Genomic DNA, 10,000 nt, shown 5'->3' on the forward strand with positions numbered 1-10,000 from the left:
CTCACCCATTCATTTATTCCTCCATTAATTAATTCATTCGTCCGTTCGTTCATTCATTCATTCATTCATTCATTCATTCATTCATTCATTCACTCACTCACTCATCCATGTTCCATTCATGTTTGGTTTTACCGTTGAGTACAAGCATAATCTCTCTCTCTCTCTCTCTCTCTCTCTCTCTCTCTCTCTCTCTCTCTCTCTCTCTCTCTCTCTCTCTCTCTCTCTCGTTCTCGCTCTCGCTCTATGGAGGTAATTAACGATATTAGAAGACGCGAAAGAGGAGTAGAAGTGGAAAAGGAGGAGGAGGAGGAGGAAGAAGAGGAGGAGAAGAAGGAAGAAGATCTGACCTTACGATTTTATTGCAACGATGCGACCACATGTGTGTGAGAAATGCTGGGCAGTGTGCAGTGGAGTGTGTGTGTGTGTGTGTGTGTGTGTGTGTGTGTGTGTGTGTGTGTGTGTGTGTGTGTGTGTGTGTGTGTGTTTGTTTGTGCGTGCGTGTGTGTGTGTGTGTGTTGCTAAGTCCTGTTTCCGACAAGCTGCGTAATGGATGTGATGATAGTGTGGGTGTATAGCGAAAGGTCACTCTCTCTCTCTCTCTCTCTCTCTCTCTCTCTCTCTCTCTCTCTCTCTCTCTCTCTCTCTCTCTCTCTCTCTCTCTCTCTCTATCCCTCTCCCTTCGTCCCATTATCAATATTGCACAGTATTTACCACAAAACTCTAAAAAGACCACAAAATATGTAAATATTTTTCTGTGCGTATTATTGCGTACACACGCACACGCACATGACGCAGACAATAAAAGAGATTGTAGAAAAAAATAAAAATAAAAAAAAGGAAAATTTTTTACCATGAGGAAGAAGAGAGATGGTGATGTCGTGCTGGGAGGAGGAGGAGGAGGAGGAGGAGGAGGAGGAGAAGGAGAGGTGTGAGGACAATAATTATTAGTGATGACGATGGTGATGACAAGGAAGGTGGACGCGGGAGGCGCGGGGCGAGAGGTGACTAATTAGCCAGTGGGCGCCAGGCTGAGCGGGGAGAGGCAAGGTGCGCCTGACGAGGAGGGAAGATCCGATGCTGAGGGAGGAGGATGAGCTTGCCAGATGATGATGGGAGAGTGGAGGAGAAGGGGGGAGGGGCAGGCGAGCGGTGGGTGGTGCGCGGATCGATGTACGTCGTCCCTCCTCTTCCACCCCTCCTCCTCCTCCTCCTCCTCCTCCTCCTCCTCCTCCTCCTCCTCCTCCTCCTCCTCCTCCTCCTCCTCCTCCTCTTCCTCCACCTTCCTGCTGCTGCCGGGTAGTTCAGCGAGGTTGCCTTTAGTCCCGCCGTAGCTTCCCTGCTGGCCACACTCTGTCGCTCTCACGCCGCCCACCGCCCACCGTCCACCTCCCTCAGCCCGCCGCCCATCACCTCTCCATTCTCACCTCTCGCCATCCTCCCTCCCTGTCACCAAAGCGTCACGGGCGTCCCAGTGATTGCGGACCTCGGCCACGATAGACGGTCAGGCCCCGCACCGCCCCTGTCCCTCCCCCAGTGGACCCTCGGGCATGCCGGCAGGGCGCCGCCCCTCGGTGAGCCACGGTGGGCCGCGGCGCGTGTGAAGTAAGGTGCGCCTCGGGCAGCAGCGTCGATCAGGACACTCGTCCGTCACTTGTGTGCCGCCCGCGGGCGTGATGGCGGCGTAGCGGCGCCCCCCTCTGCTCTGTTTCGCCGACCCCCGCACCACCGGCCTGGAAGCCCTCACCGTCGTCGAATGGAGGATGCAGCTGCTGCTGAAGAGTAAGCACCGGGAGAAGGGCAGCGGCGGAGGCGGCGGCGGCGGCGGCGGCGGCGGCGGAGGCGGAGGCGGCGGCGGCGGCGGAGGGTCGCGAGGCCTGGCGGAGGGGGCGACGGGCGGCCCAGGACCCTCCCGGCCCCCTCCAGGACTACCTCCAGGGGGCCTTCCGGTGGCTCTTCCCGCCCGCCCTCCCGCCCATCCTCCCGCCCGCCCTCGAGGGAGGTCAGCCCAGTGCACGAGGCCGCCAATTTTCACCCTGACCTGGTGTCTCCCGGGGCGCTCCACTGCGAGTCTCCACACCGCCACCACCACCACTACCACGGCCACCACCACGCCCATCACCACCACCACCACCCTCCCTGGGACGGGCGGGCCGTGTGCTACCCCCACAGCAGCGTGCCTCACGAGCTGCCCTACGGCGTGCCGGACCCGCGCTTCGCCTCGACGTGCCCATGCGGCGGCCGCCTCTCACGAGCCTCCTCCTGGGAGTCAGACCGGCCGCCCGACGGGGCCGAGTCGGGCTGCTTCCCCAAGGGCCGCTCCAAGCACGACTACCGCTCCCAGAAAGGCGGCCGTGGCCGAATACGGCGCCTCATCGACATGTCTGTGATAATGGGCATCTTCAAGCCCTGCAAGGTGAGTACAGCCTCCCGAAGGCCCTGGGCTGGCGGCGCCCTGCTGCTCGGGTTCTGGTCTCCCCACCCGACGAGGGCGAGGACGGCGTGGCCTTGACCTGGGGAGCTTCGCCCCGCGCCACACACACACACACACACACACACACACACACACACACACACACACACACACACACACACACACACACACCTCCCTCGCCTTCTCAGGGGAACAGTTTGTCCCGCAGGCTGCTCGTTTTGCCGTGACACGCGTTCAGTCATGAAACTCCCATTAGTCACACACGCACTTACACACACACACACACACACACACACACACACACACACACACACACACACACACACACACACACACACACACGTCAGGCCGTCTCGACCAAACGTAATGAAGTGCGCCGCTAACAATAAGTCTGACGATCACGGAAGAAGAGAAAGGCGGCGGCAGCGACGCGAAAGGTGATACAAGGCGAGGCTCCTGAGGGACTGACGAAGCCAATGATGGCGGGGCGGCGGCGGGGCGCTGTGGGCCAGGAGGGGGAGGGGTGCATGGATGGCACACTGACCAAACACTGGGAAATGTATCGCAAATGTGAATGTGACAGTTTTCCTCAGAGAGAGAGAGAGAGAGAGAGAGAGAGAGAGAGAGAGAGAGAGAGAGAGAGAGAGAGAGAGAGAGAGAGAGAGAGATCCCCCTCAAGTATCCTATCCTGCCCAGCAATACGGGAAGATCGATGGATGCTGGAACTGGCAGTCTTTCATCTTCTATTTCTCTCTTTCTTGACCAAAATAAGCCACAAGAGTAACTGGTCTGTTGCTGTTTACTCTTCCTTTTGTGTTCCTCTGTAAACTGGGACAGGAGCCCGCAACTAAGATGTGACCCAGTGAACCACCCTACGTACGGACCGGTGTGACCCAAATGTGCTCCAGTATGTGAATGAACCAAAATTTACGGTGTTCTGTTTGTTGTTATCACCTCCCAGTACTTCCTCCATTCCTTCCTTCCTTCCTCCCTTCCTTTCTTTCCCCTCCCTTTCTTCTTCCCTTCCTTCCTCCCTTCCTCCTTTCTCTTCCTTAAGTGTTTCTTGTGAAAAAAAAATGAGTTGCTTTAAATGTACTACTAACATCTTCAAGCACACACGTACATCTCTTCCTCTTCCTCTTCCTCTTCTTTCCCCTCTTCTCCCTTCTCTTTTATAAATACAGTTTTCTTTCTCTTATCTTTCTTCTTCTTCTCGTCTTCCTCTTTTCCTTCTTTATTCTCTTTCTCCTTCCCTTCCTCCCCTTCCCCACCCTCCTCCTCCTCCTCCTCCTCCTCCTCCTCCTCCTCCTCCTCCTCCTGCCTCTTCAAATCCAAGGCCCCTTCTCATATCAGTCCGGGAAAGAGAACAGCTGATGATGACTTTTTTCCACCTCCTCCTCCTCCTCCTCCTCCTCCTCCTCCTCCTCCTCCTCCTCCTCCTCCTCCTCGAAAACCAACTTCCCTCCTGTCCCTATCAGTGTGGGAAGGAGGGCGGCTGATGATGACTATTTCCCCGCAATTAGCCGAAGCGAGGGAGCCGCGAGAGGGTACAATGGTCTATCCCGGCGAGGCTGACGTCAGCATTGCGTCACCGCGACGTCACAAGGAGGTCCTGCATGTCCCCGAAAATGACACAATGCTGGTCACACTTCGCCCGTTTCACTGCAGTTATTCTCTCCCTTCCCCTTCCTTCTCCTCTATGTTTTTTTTTGTTTTTTTTTCTTTCTCTCTCTCTTTCCTCTTATTCCTTCCTGCCGCCGCGTCCTTTCTTATCTTCTCCATCTCTCATTTTCTCCTTTCCCTTTCCTCTTCGCCTCTTTCTCTTTCCTCTTGCTCTTTCTTCTTTCTCTCCTTTACATTACGTCTCTGTTTCGCTTTCTCTCTCTCTCTCTTTCCTCTTCTCCTCTTCTCCTCCTCTTCCTTCTTTCCCTTTCCTGCTTCCTCCTCCTTTTTTCATCTTTTTCCACCTCTGATTCCTCTTTCTCTCTCGTGTTAATTCTTTCATTTCACGCTAAAGATGTATTCTGATTATGTTGCTTTTCTCTCGGTCTCTCCTTTTTTTATTTTCCTCTTTCTCTTTATTTCACTTTTTCCTTTCAGTTTTTTCTCTCTTTTCCATCTATCCTCTCTCTCTCTCTCTCTCTCTCTCTCTCTCTCTCTCTCTCTCTCTCTCTCTCTCTCTCTCTCTCTCTCTCTCTCTCTCTCTCTCTCTCTCTCTCTCTCTCTCTCTCTCTCTCTCTCTCTCTTGTGTTAAGTCTTTCATTTTACACTAAAGATATATTCCGATTATGGTGTTCTCTCTCTCTCTCTCTCTCTCTCTCTCTCTCTCTCTCTCTCTCTCTCTCTCTAAGGAAGCGAGTCTTACTATCAAAGGCGGGAGGAGGTTCGTCTGTGTGCTGTCGTTGTTCTGTAGTCGTTCGTTTGTTGTTGCGCGGGTGGTGGTAGTAGTAGTGGTGGTGGTGGTCGTGGTGGTGGTGGTGGTGGTGGTGGTGGTTTTTGTGTTGTTGTTATCCTCAATCTCCCGTCCCTTGCCTAATTCAATCTGTCGTCAGAGAGAGAGAGAGAGAGAGAGAGAGAGAGAGAGAGAGAGAGAGAGAGAGAGAGAGAGATACATTAACAGCTTTTAAAGGAAACTAAAAACCGCAACTAGACTTTATTTATTTCGTGTAAGTTCTGCTCTTGCGTATTATTATTATTATTATTATTATTATTATTATTATTATTGGTAGTGGTGGTGGTGATGGTGGTGGCGGTGGCCCTGTTGTTATTCTTGTTGTTTTTATTTATCATCCTCTGAAGACGTTTTGTATCAAGGCTTCCTCGTCTCGTCTTCACTTATATTTCCTTCTCCTCCTCCTTCTGCTCCTCTTCCTGCCCTTCCTCCTCCTCCTCCTCCTCCTCCTCCTCCTGCTCCTCTTCCTGCCCCTCCTCCTCTTGCCGTGTTTTTCCAGTACTGCTGCAGCCGTTCCGTGGAGCTTCTGACGTCAGCGTGGCGTCACAGGGAGGGGCGTCGGTCGGGCACGGTTGCCAGCGTGGAGTAAAAAGGAAAATGAAAGTTGTAGATTTTTTTCGTTTTTCCTTCGGTTTTTCCTCTTTTTTTATTCACTTCGTGACTGTCAGGCGGCGACTCGTGCTGGACTTTTGTGGCAGTGAGGATCATTCATTTAGTGTGTTTAGGTGTTATTGTTGATGAGAGAGAGAGAGAGAGAGAGAGAGAGAGAGAGAGAGAGAGAGAGAGAGAGAGAGGGCCGCGCCGTGTACCGCTGTAAGTAAAGATTCTGAACTGAGCCTCGCTACTGAAGAAGGGAGAGAGAGAGAGAGAGAGAGAGAGAGAGAGAGAGAGAGAGAGAGAGAGAGAGAGAGAGAGAGAGAGAGAGAAACGAACATCTCTTTGGCCCGTCTTGGAGTGGCTGTAGAATGTAGATTTTTTTTTTTTTTTAAGCCTGTGTGTGTGTGTGTGTGTGTGTGTGTGTGTGTGTGTGTGTGTGTGTGTGTGTGTGTGTGTGGCGAGCTGCGGTATATGACTGGCGCCGAAAAATAGGGTACCATTTCAAGCCGGGTCTGTGGGGTAGGCGCCGGGAACCTGAGCCTGGTTGGTGTTTGCCTTTTTGATCGAGGAGAGGAATGCTGGCTGATGGAGAAAGTCGAGAGAGAGAGAGAGAGAGAGAGAGAGAGAGAGAGAGAGAGAGAGAGAGAGAGAGAGAGAGAGAGAGGATGAAAGGGAATTACGGTTTAGGACTGAAAAAAGGAAAAAATAGTAGAATTAAGAAATGAATGAGAGAGAGAGAGAGAGAGAGAGAGAGAGAGAGAGAGAGAGAGAGAGAGAGAGAGAGAGAGAGAGAGAGAGTCAGGATGAAAGGGAATTACGGTATAGAAAAAGGAAGGATTGGAAAAAAGGGAAAAGTAGGAGAATTAAGAAATGAGAGAGAGAGAGAGAGAGAGAGAGAGAGAGAGAGAGAGAGAGAGAGAGAGAGAGAGAGAGAGAGAGAGAGAGAGAGAGATTCAGGATGAAAGGGAATTACGCTTTAGAAGGAAGGAAGGATGGAAAGAATTAAAAATAAAAAAGGAGAAAGAAATGAATGAGAGGGAAAGAAAGGGAGAGCCAGAAAGAATGGAGGAGGATAAGTCGAAAGAGAAGTACAGAAAGAAGGAAGAAAGGATGGAGAAAAGGAGTAAAAGGAAAAAATTTTAAAGAACCTGAAGAGAGAATGATGGCATGGAGAAACATGTTAAAAAGAAGATAATAAGGAAAATTAGGATTATAAGAAAATTTTTGTAAAACAAACAAACAAACAAACAAACAAAAAGGAAAACAACACTATTTAACAGGAAGGGAAAATGAGATAGAGAGAGAGAGAGAGAGAGAGAGAGAGAGAGAGAGAGAGAGAGAGAGAGAGAGAGAGAGAGAGAGAGAGAGAGAGAATTACATTTCATCCTTCATTATCTTGACCTTTCCTCACATGACCTGACCTGCACTCTCCCCTTGACCCCTCTTGACCCAGCTTGCTTTCATCTCTCTGACCTCCACCTCAGCCCTCTCTCACCTCCTCCAGCTGTCAGCTTTATATCCCCGCCCTTCTTTGACCTCATCGCCCCTAAATTTGACCTGTCCTGTTGACGTCACTACATCCATGACCTTTTCCCAGCTGACCTGATTCTCAAGCTTGACCTTACCGCCCTCTGACCTCATGACTGGATTGTTAAGCTTGGATTCCACGACCTTAGAGCTTAAAAGTGACGGAAAAAATTTTGAGGAAAGCTGTGTGATTCGCAAAAGTGAGTGATGATTCAAGTGTCTGAGCGAAATGGGTGAAATAATATACAAAGACGTGATTGATTTCTTAATGCCTCGGTGATATCAGAAAGCATCGTCCTTATTAGCAGAGAGGAACGTGGAATCTCTTTGTTTCATAAAGGAGGAAAGAAAAGGAAGGAAGGGAAGGAAAGAAAGAAGGAAAGAAGGAAGGAAAGGAAAGGAAAGAATGTTTGGAGATAAGGAAAACGATTTGATGAGAGGAAGAGAGAGAGAGGAGGCTTGGAAGAAGGAAGACGAAGGTTGAGAAGGAAGGGGAGAAGATGAAAAAGTGAAAGGAGGAGGAGGAGAAGGAGAGGAAAGGATGGTGATGCTACTTGGAGAAGTAGAGAGATGAGAGATGGAGGGAAGGTGGAAGGTAAGAGAGAGAGAGAGAGAGAGAGAGAGAGAGAGAGAGAGAGAGAGAGAGAGAGAGAGAGAGAGAGAGAGAGAGAGAGAGAGAGAATTTTACCTCCCTATCATGTTTGTGTCAGGTAATAACAAAGCTAATTAAAGAACCAATACTTGTGAGAATCATGGACACACACACACACACACACACACACACACACACACACACACACACACACACACACACACACACACACACACACACACACACACACACACACACAAAAAAAAAAAAAAAAATGTATACAGGATGCGAGACCTTGTGTAACCTCTCTCTCTCTCTCTCTCTCTCTCTCTCTCTCTCTCTCTCTCTCTCTCTCTCTCTCTCTCTCTCTCTCTCTCTCTCTCTCTCTCTCTCTCCCTCTCTCCTGACGTCAGCGGAATATGTAACGCTAAGATCTTGTTACGTTTACGATAAGCCTCAAGAAGTTACGCCAAATTTCCTTGCCACGAACGACTCTACAAACTGCATCGCTCATCGTGGCAGTCTTTGGAGATTCGTGGCAGTTTGAGGTCAGGTCTTAGGTCCTGTGTTGAAGTAAAGGTTTGGGGTTGTAGATTTGCCGGTATTTTGTTGTGTAAGGTTTTTTTTCAGGTTTAAAGGAGTTTCGAGGATTTCTATCAATTTTAGGTACGATTTTTGGTGTCGTGTTGAATTTAAATGTTCTTAAAGGATTTTTGGTTATATTTGTGTTAATGTTTTTATTATTATTATTATTATTATTATTTTATTTATTTTTATCTATTATTACTATTTTTTGTTTTTGTTTAAAGGATTTTTTTAAGGGTTCCTGTTAACTTTGTCATATTTTAGGTTCTGTGTTGAATTAGAGTGCTCTTACATATTTTGAGTGATAGTTATTTTGATATTTTATTTTGTAAGGCCTTTTCTCAGGTTTAAAGGAATGTTTTGTTGTCTTTTCAAGAGTTCCTGTCAATTTTAGGTCAGATTTTAGGTTCTGTGTAGAATTAAAGTGCTCTTAAAAGATTCTGGAAAAATTTGTGTTGATTTTTAGTTTCTTAAGGTTGTTTCAGGGAATATTTTGTTGTCTTTTTAAGGATTTCTACCAATTTTAGATCAAAGTTCAGCTGCAGTGTTGAATTAAAGTGTTCTTAAAGGATTATGGGTTTTTACTTGTATTGGTGTTATTTTTCATTCCAAGTTTAAGTTTTTTCTTCTCTTTCGTTCAGGTATAAATGTACTGCCTCCGTAATCCCTTCTTATATTTTCAAAGCGGAATAATTGCTGTGCTCAGGTATAAATGTGTCTTTTTTACCTTGATCTAAAGTGTTCAGGTGTGGGCTTCCCTTTGTGCAGGTGCGAGTGTCCTTCGTTGACAGGCAAATGCGTTTCATTGTCAGCTGTTTAGGAGTGGTGGTGGTGATAGTGGTGGTGGTGGTGGTAGTAGTAGTAATAGTAGTAGTAGTAGTAGTAGTAGTAGTAGTAGTAGTAGTAGTAGTAGTAGTAGTAGTAGTAGTAGAAGTGGTAGTAGTAGTTTGAGCAGGCAAAGGGGATTCGCGTGAGAGAGAGAGAGAGAGAGAGAGAGAGAGAGAGAGAGAGAGAGAGAGAGAGAGGTGTTCCGTGATCCAGCTGCGTATTGCGAGACAGTTCCTTTCTTCCTGGTTCTGTACTGGGTCTGTTCGTTTGTTCCTAAGCGTGGCGTGAACTCTTGCCGCCACAACTCAAAGACTGCCCGTGTTTTACTAATGTGTGGAAATGAAACTAGGAGGACTGTACAGTTACCAGATCGTCCCTTACCTGTCATTCTCTCTCCCACCTGTCTTGTTTGTAAGGTGTTAAGTTCTTTCCTTATAGTGAATCATCTCCATCTTGTCATTGTTTTATGAATGAAACCGGAAGAAATGTATGTAATGTTATGGCTTTTACTTTCCAATTGTCATTTTCTCTCCCTTATTCCACTTTCTGCTGTGTACTTTGTGAGGTGTTCGCTCTTTCGTCATAATGAATCATGTCCATCTTTTCCTTGTTTTTGTAAAGGGGAACCGGAAGCAATAGTTTGTTCTTTACCTTCGAACCTAACTCTCTCTTCCTCCACTTTTTTCAGCTTACTACTCAGTGAAGCGTCAGTTCTTTCGTCATCTTGAATCACGTGCGTTTTTTTCCTTGTATGGATCAAATTAGTTCATTAAACTGCAGAGGATCGTTTCTTCCATTGATTTCGGTATATGAGACATTTGCCATAGACATATCTCCATCTTTTTCCTGGTTGAAGAAATCTCGTTCAAGGGTTTACATTCTTAAGTACCCCACTTTTTATTTCTGATCCATTACACCACATGTTTCTGTATGCTTTAGTCCTGCATCCTGACGAAACGTTGTTGCTTTCTTCCTTGTGTAAGTGAAG

General features: G+C 48.0%; 1 protein-coding gene across 4 annotated transcripts in view; it reads left to right on the forward strand.

Moving 5' to 3' along the window:
* Nucleotides 1–10,000, forward strand: part of LOC135111987 (3',5'-cyclic-AMP phosphodiesterase-like) — a 148,302-nt gene that overhangs the window by 100,622 nt on the left and 37,680 nt on the right. The window lies entirely within an intron of this gene.

This window comes from Scylla paramamosain, chromosome 23 (assembly GCF_035594125.1).
Source record: "Scylla paramamosain isolate STU-SP2022 chromosome 23, ASM3559412v1, whole genome shotgun sequence".
NCBI lineage: Eukaryota > Metazoa > Arthropoda > Malacostraca > Decapoda > Portunidae > Scylla > Scylla paramamosain.